Consider the following 9,077-nt stretch of genomic DNA (forward strand, 5'->3'; position numbering starts at 1 on the left):
GCTCTATCACCTCTGGACTTCCTGTGGGAAGCCTATAGAAGGCCCTAGCTCCAAAGGAAGGAGCACACTGCCACCTTCAGCCTCCAGGAACTGGACTTCAAATGGAGTCTGCACAGCAGCCCATTGATTTGTTTATCCACCCACATTACCTGAATGTCACATTTCACCTCAGCAGAATGGCCCCTGCCACTCCATTGCTCATCTTCTTTATGTACATTTTGTCTGTATATTGGGTATGAGTTTATCTGCAAAATGTTTGCCATTTTAACCGGATGTTATACTCTAATTGCATACTGCTTCCCATGGTGACCTGTCTCCCATATCTCTTCCTACTACATTTCTGCTCTGACTCTATGACATTCTCCAGCCTTCTAATTCTCCACCATGCTGCCTTTTTCATTTACATGGATAGATAAGTCCTTAGCACAGAACATCAATAACATCCTCGAAAAAACTCAGTATCACAATGGTTTGTCCCAGTCCCATGGTCTGTCTGGATTTTGGTTTTGCTTCTCTGGGGATGCAGTGACCCCAGGTTGTGCAGGCAGCTGCACCTTGTCTCCTTTATATCAGCAGGCTTGAAGCAAGCCTAGGGAGACGATCTGTTGTGCCAAATGTTGCTGTCTTTGCTCAGTTGCTTTTCTGAGCATAACCACGCTTGTAAATATTTCCATTTACATGTACACAATCTTCATGATCTTCATAAACTTGTATTGAAATCATTCTATTGGACCTGTATCACTCACCCAGTGAACGCAGCAGTACATTCAAACCCAGAAGATGACAGGTGAACTTGATGTCAAGTATCAGAAGGGTAGCCGTGTTAGTCTGAATCTGTAAAAAGCAACAGAGGGCCACAGGACCCTCTGTTGCTTTTTACAGGTGAACTTGGATAATGTGATTCCTGGAGGTTGAAATGAGATCATAGAATCATAGAATATCAGGGTTGGAAGGGACCTCGGGAGTCATCTAGTCCAACCCCCTGCTTAAAGCAGGACCAATTCCCAACTAAATCATCCCAGCCAGGGCTTTGTCAAGCCTGACATTAAAAACCTCTAAGGAAGGAGATTCCACCACCTCCCTAGGTAACCCATTCCAGTGCTTCACCACCCTCCTAGTGAAAAAGATTTTCCTAATATCCAACCTAACCCTCCCCCACTGCAACTTGAGACCATTACTCCTTGTCCTGTCATCAGGTATCACTGAGAACAGTCTAGATCCATCCTCTTTGGAACCCTCTTTCAGGTAGAAGAAAGCAGCTATGAAATCCCCCCTCATTCTTCTCTTCTGGAGACTAAACAATCCCAGTTTCCTCAGCCCCTCCTCATAAGTCATGTGCTCCAGACCCCTAATCATTTTTGTTGCTTTCCGCTGGACTCTTTCCAGTTTTTCCACATCCTTCTTGTAGTGTGGGGCCCAAAACTGGACACTGTACTCCAGATGAGGCCTCACCAATGTCGAATAGAGGGGAATGATCACGTCCCTTGATCTGCAATGCCCCTACTTATACAGCCCAAAATGCCGTTAGCCTTCTTGGCAACAAGGGCACACTGTTGACTCATATCCAGCTTCTCGTCTACTGTAACCCCTCGGTCCTTTTCTGCAGAACTGCTTCCTAGCCATTCGGTCCCTAGTCTGTAACAGTGAATGGGATTCTTCTGTCCTAAGTGCAGGACTCTGCACTTGTCCTTGTTGAACCTCATCAGGTTTCTTTTGGCCCAATCCTCTAATTTGTCTAGGTCCCTCTGTATGCTATCCCTACCCTCCAGCATATCTACCACTCCTCCCAGCTTAGTGTCATCTGCAAACTTGCTGAAAGTGCAGTCCATGCCATCCTCCAGATCATTAATGAAGATATTGAACAAAACCGGCCCCAGAACCGACCCTTGGGGCACTCCGCTTGAAACCGGCTCCCAACTAGACATGGAGCCATTGATCACTACCCATTGAGCCCGATGATCTAGCCAGCTTTCTATCCACCTTATAGTACATTAATCCAGCCCATACTTCTTTAACTTGCTGGCAAGAATAGTGTGGGAGACTGTATCAAAAGCTTTGCTAAGTCAAGGAATAACACATCCACTGCTTTCCCCTCATCCACAGACCCAATTATCTCCTCACAGAAGGCAATTAGGTTAGTCAGGCATGACTTGCCCTTGGTGAATCCATGCTGACTGTTCCTGATCACTTTCCTCTCCTCTAAGTGCTTCAGAATTGATTCCTTGAGGACCTGCTCCATGATTTTTCCAGGGATTGAGGTGAGGCTGACTGGCCTGTAGTTCCCCGGATCCTCCTTCTTCCCTTTTTTAAAGATGGGCACTACATTAGCCTTTTTCCAGACCTCCCCGATCGCCATGAGTTTTCAAAGATAATGGCCAATGGCTTTGCAATCACATCCGCCAACTCCTTTAGCACCCTCAGATGCAGTGCATCCGGCCCCATGGACTTGTGCTCGTCCAGTTTTTCTAAATAGTCCCGAACCACTTCTTTCTTCACAGAGGGCTGGTCACCTCCTCCCCAAGCTGTGCTGCCCAGTGCAGTAGTCTGGGAGCTGACCTTGTTTGTGAAGACAGAGGCAAAAAAAGCATTGGGTACATTAGCTTTTTGAACATCTTCTGTCACTAGGTTGCTTCCCTCATTCAGTAAGGGGCCTTAATGCCTTTGCAGAGAGGATTGGGTGGCTGAGGGTCTCAAATGTTCTGCACTTAAGATGAAACCATTATGCAACTAGAACTGGTTAAAAAAAGTTACATAATCTTTTCTTTCCTCTTTATTACAAAAATCTTTGAAAATCTGTTGGATTCTTCAGAGCCAATTTCTAAGCTAAGTATAAGAGAATTCTGGAGTGTTTTTATGTGTTTTCTTTTTGCACATTTTGCTGACTTTGAAGCTATGATAATGTGTACCTACTAAATTCTAGGTGTCCTGGCTTATTTACAGTTCCATTATCTCAAGTCCACAGAATTTAATCCTTTAAGCATACTTTAGTGTGTGTGTGTATATATATATATATATATATATATATTCCAAGAATGAACACGTGGTATTAGACAAGGAGATAAAGGTCCTGAGAGACTTATGTGACACTAAAGGTTGATTTCTGTCCTTTGAAGCATTGCTGTGAGCATGAGTTGCCATGAAATACTTTTTTCCCTTTTCTGCAAATTAGAAATACTACATTTTACAGGTGTGACCCCCCCCCCCCAGACTTGCCTGTGGTACTCCTGTGAAAGTAACTTTTTGTAGGCAGGCACCGTATGTAGATGATTTGTGTCTCTTGTAGACAAACTTTCTCAGGAAGGGATCCTTCTACTTGGATCACACAGAAAAGGATGGAGAATTTACAGCAAGAGGTTTTTGAGCAGTGGGCTGAAGTCCATAAGGAGGAAGTGCAAATGTCCAAAGATGAAAAGCTTAAACTTTTAGACAATGAATCCTGCGCTCAAGCTTCATTATACCGGGGAATGGTCCTCAGGCTGTGTTATGCTAGTGTTGTGGGAAGCAACCTACGACCTACCCTCATCTTTGGTAGTTTTGTCTCAGTTATGTAACGTGAAGGATTGGAAGCAAGCCAGGGGCACATCAGTTCTGGAATGGTGTGACAACTCTATATAGTTTAAAAACTTTTCAAAACCATGGCTTTACAGAGCTCATTCCCTGGAGCAGACTTATTGGCTCTGATACTGTCAATGTGAATATTAAACTGGAAATGTTTCTGGAATATGAGCTCTTGAAGGTATAGTTTTGACTTAATACAGTTACCCACAAGGTCATAGATCTTGTTCTCTGGGCGTTTACCTATTGATTTTTTTCTCACAACAGACAGTGGGTCATCAGCAACATCCTAGAATTGTGGTGTTAGCTTTTGGAAATCCTAGCCTTTCGGAGATGTCTGAATAAGAGTGAATTATTGAATGAAGGTCTCTAACAGGTCATAGGCAGAATAAAAAAAAACCCCATTCCCAAAATTCGATCGGCCAGTCATGCATTTCAATTTAACTCCTGTGAAGCTAAGTGGATCCGAACAGCAAAACAATCCAGTTAGCGGAGTCAGGGGGTTTATAAAGACCACCGAGCCCTATTACTTTCTTGGGGCTAGTCATCAACCAACTTGCTGAAACTTCTTTCTACTGACCATCCTTTCAAAGTCTGCATCCAGAGTTTCCTGCGTCTTAAAAGGTGTGGTAAGCACACACATGCTTCTTAAAGTTCCACTCATCACGCTCCTAAACTTGAAGTACTGGTATGTTACAAAATCATCTGCTTTACATTCCCTCCTTAAGCTACACCAGAGAGAGGACCCGGAAGCAGCTTTTTAAAACATGCTTTGTTACACTATTTAAAACGCAATCAAGCCTATTCACAGTGGGTAAGGAAACCTTGATGAACCTATGTTAGCACCATTCTTAAAAACAGTTCTAATTAGGGTGGTTAGCCTCCTAGTACAGAAAAGGCCTATATGATTACATGACATCTGCTATCACTCATTACAGCGGGCATCAGATCTGTCAGTCTGAGCAGACACTGTAACCAGTATCCCTTGCTGGAAATGGAACTACCAGCTCCTGGAGCCAGCTTAGAACTCTCTCCCTTCCCCATGACTGCCTTTTACCACATCTGTGTAAAGGATTCTGCAGCTGATTGAACATTAGAACCAGCAAATTACTTTCACCAGTTTTTCCTCTTTTCAAAATGAATTTGCTGGCGAAGAACTCGCCAGGAACTACTGATTGGCAGTGTCAGGGACATTGTGGTACAGGCATCCATCTGAGCAAAGGCAAGGTTTCAGCTACAGTAAATGGGGCTAATAAGAAAGGCTGCCCTAATCTGTTTGTAGTAAAAAGTACAAATACTTATACTGAAGCCAGAATGTTAAAGTCAAACATGGGAAGCCGGAATGTTTTGCTTTAGCGAGAGGGGTCAATATAGTTGGTGTTTCAGAAACGATGTACACAATGGGAAATGGTGATCTCTGGATTCAGAATCTAGACTAGCTCATAGGAAGTTGCCCTACACATGAAAGAGACCATAACATAATATAGAATGTTCATTTCATGGGTGAGATGACCAGGGAGTGGAATGGTCTTATCATGGGTGAAAGAAATACAGACAGGTACAAGGATGTACTGAAGGTCCCTAAAACAGCACACATGAAAACATAGTGGGTCAGATTCTATAGTCTGGCCAAGCTGTGTTGGATGTGGAAATGTGGCTTTATGCCATCTGTGAGGCTATCTTGATCCTGGGTGAAGGATGCTCTAGATCAGTGTTTCTCAACCTTTTTTGATGCCAGGGACTGGCCTCCTAAACTGTGTCAGGGAGATCTCAGGGACTGGTGCCAGTCTACAGACCAGTCATTGAGAAACACTGCTCTAGGTAGCACCTGGCTGCTTACAGATACAAAGGGCTGTTCTAGCAGCTGTGCTCCAGCCACATGTTCTTTTCCCCAGCCATGTCCTGTAAGCCAGAGGCAGGAAAAAGGGTGGCAGAGAATCCCTATACTGGCTCTCATCACTAGGGGAACTTCCCCCTTCTCAAGGGACCATAAGCACAGAGTGATGCAAAGGGGCCAAAGTGATACTGAGAACCTGGCCTGGTATGTTAACAGACAAAATAAATGGTGAAACCTGCCCTTTCAACTTTGTTCTGTGTTTGTACAGCACCTAGCACTTGGTCCATGACTAGGGCTCCTAGGTGCCACAATCATGCAAATAAATAATAATAATAATAATATAGAGTGATTTTCACCTGCTGTCTGACCCAATTAATATTTAATTATTCAATTATTTAATTAAAATGGAAGGGCTTTAACAAAAGAGATTGAAAGTGTCCTTTATCAGTGTGTCCCATAGTCCATCTGCTGAGAGATGGGAGATCTATGTTCAAATCCCTTCTCCTCACCAAGCAGAGTGAGGAACTGAACCAGTATCTCCCACATCCAGGGAACCATGAAGAAAAGATTATAAGGGAGTTGTCCTGCTCACAACAGTGTGTGTAGAGTTAGGTGCCCGCCTAATTCATTCTTGCAAGAAACAGGTTAGTCTCCTCAACTGCCTGACGGCAGGAGAGGGTTCCTGGCGGTGGATTGCAGAGTTAGGTGCCTCCTAGCAGACTGGATTCAGGCACCTAACTGTAAGAGGAGAAGAGTTTAGGACACTCCCATCCTGTTGAAATCTCCCATTGGCAAGTTTAGGCAGCTCCCTGCCTAGCAGGTTTATGGAGCCGAGGTGCCTAACCCAGGCATTGTGGATCACAGTATTTTTCCTAGGTGCCTAAGGTGCTGGAGTAGGGGAGTCATCCCCATGCAATTAGTTTTGATATTGCAGTGGGGTGCGGCTTGAGGGATAAGAGAGAGGTGACTTTTAGTGGGGCAGTGTTTGAAACAATGAGGAAAATGGCTACATGCAGGCACAGCAATGATGCCATCAAAGACTCTATTGGAATGAATTAGGAGAATGCCAGGTCACTTGCCTGTGCAGTCTGCTGCCGGAGCTTTCCATCATCAATCCTGACTCCTCCGTCACTCCCGTCCTCCTCCTCCTTTCTACCCTCCTAGTCCTATGCAAACAATTTTCTCTTACCTACAGCCACCCCATTCATTAATTTCTGGCCACGCTGCTATTCCCTCCTTCCTCTCTTCAGGTCCTCCCCACAAAAGGCCAACACTCATTCCTGGCTTCCCCCTTCACTTCTGCCTTCCACTGCCCAGCTTTACACTCTCAACACATGCCCCACCTCGTCAGACGCCCCCCTGGAAACCACCCTCTTGCTTTGAGAGGATCAAGACGGGAGGTGCTCACGGATGGGAGCCAGAGGTATATTCTACATGTCTTCCCACGGGCCTGGATGTGGGGGAGCCACCTGGATCTTTTCTCCCACCCCTCTCAACCACAAGCCTAGAAAACTAAAGATAATAGGAGCAAAGAAGCAAATAGGCACGAACCCCTGCAAGGAGAACCGATGGCTCTTGTCCAGCTCCCATAGCAGTTACAGGGCTTCTTTAGGTGAAAAAGTAAATCAGCTTTTTTTCCAAAATCCTATTTTTTAAAGTTTAGTTTAATTATAAATTATGCTTTTATAGATGAAAAAAGAATCTGGCTTCAAAATAACCCATTTACAGCTTCTGGCAGTGCTGGTATACACTGGATGCCCCCCACGCAAGGTTCACACAAAGTGTCTTTCCACCCCCAGGTTTTGAGACTTTCCCTCTCTCAGGCCAATTGCTAACTCAGAATAACACCACTACTGCTGTTCTGGCTGACAGAGCTGAAAATTAAACTCACTTTTCAGCTCTAGCAGGTTACACACCTGACTCCAAAGCTATTTGTCAAGGTTTTATATTCTTTTCATTGGCAAAAGAAATTCCTAATAGTGACTTTTAAGGCCATTAAATATACGACTGGCATCATCATGCTGGGTTCTCAGGCTTTAAACACTGTGGGATTAACTGTTACTTGATCATAGACGGCAAAATATACACACAAAGGTATCCAGTTTCCGCTCACAAAAGCACATTTTTCAGTACAGATGGGAGCAGGGAGATCAGGAATGGTGGGATAAGTGCCAGTTGTAGACCTAAGAGCCTTAGAGGTCTGCCTATGAAATATTTTCTCTCTCAAAGGATAGTATGGATTGGACAGAGCCTCTCGATATCTGTGAAGGCTGGGCCATTGATGAACATGTCCTTCTTCCGTGTTCAGCAGCAAGTCAGGGGAAGGATTGTAGCCCTATAGCAAATGAATTTTCCAGCATATGAAACTCCAGAGGAGTCAATTAGCTAGAGTGGTTCCCTACAAAAAGGATGGAAAACCTCAAAAGAAAGTACTGAGTGAACTTGTTCAATTGCCTCTAACCACAAAGCAGGACTACTTCTTATTCTTTTATTGGCAAACAGCTTCCCATACCTTCCCTACATCACTGTACTGCTTTCCCCACAATCCCCTAGAAAAATGGAAAAATAGATTATTGGAGTACCCTTTATTTATTTATAAGATGCTTAGGCAGTTTACTGGAACAGCATCTGTAAATTACGTCAGCTGACCAAAACCACAATTGGGGAGGACCCAGCCCATATTAAAACAGAGGAAAATTCTAGAGGATGGTGGTTTTGGTGAGTTATAGATTTCCATTGGCCATTTCTTTCAAGGCAGACAAAGAGCTACAGTTTTAGCTGAAACAGCTCCAATTAATGCTACCTCATGTCTGAAAGATTTTGGCTTAGCAGCGAGAATCACAAGTATGACCTATTGTGGCTTTTACCTCATGTAAGTTGACCCAGTGCAATTGTTTCTTTCCAATAAGCTTTCCATCTGTATCCACATCTCACCATTCACATCAGTCCTTGTTTTGTACTATTTAAATCAAACTCAAAACCCACACAAGAAGTTTAAGCAATGCAGATTTGTTATTTGAACAAACTATTTCTCCTTGCTGCCTTTACTGGATTTATTCACTAAGCAAATTTCTACAAGTCCAGAACTCCTTAATATATACCTCTCTCAGTGCTCTGAATGAAGTCTGGGAAGAGGATCCTGAGTTATATCTTTTAGTCTGAGCTTAAAAATTAAATACTTCAGCAAGTGAAAGAATGGCATGATACTTTGATTGATACCAGCCATATTAACAGTTGTGAAGCTTTGGGACTTAGCTGTGGAAGGATGGGCTGCAATCTGTTAGTTTTTTATTTGTCCATTCATAGTTGCTAAGGATTTAATTGCTATTTAAATGATTTTCAGATAATGTTGGAGTACTGAATAATAGCTTGATTGAAAGTAGCTATTCAATGTCAATAGGATAATTGTGCAGTGGATGATTTAGAAGTGAGAAGAAATTCAGACCACACACTATAACACAGGCAATAAAGTGCTTTCTTCACCTCCCACATTTTTCCTCTCCATGCCCAACTTTTCTGCTTGTTTCCGACTCTGAAAAATGCTCATTAACAAGTACATTGTTGTTGTTGTTGTTGTTGGGCACAAGAGCAAACTGCGTAGGAAAGATAGGAAGTATAGCAAGAGACCACCCTGGCTTAACCAGGAGATTTTTAATGACCTGAAACTCAAAAAAGAGTTCTACAA

This window comes from Trachemys scripta, chromosome 2 (assembly GCF_013100865.1).
Source record: "Trachemys scripta elegans isolate TJP31775 chromosome 2, CAS_Tse_1.0, whole genome shotgun sequence".
Lineage (NCBI taxonomy): Eukaryota > Metazoa > Chordata > Testudines > Emydidae > Trachemys > Trachemys scripta.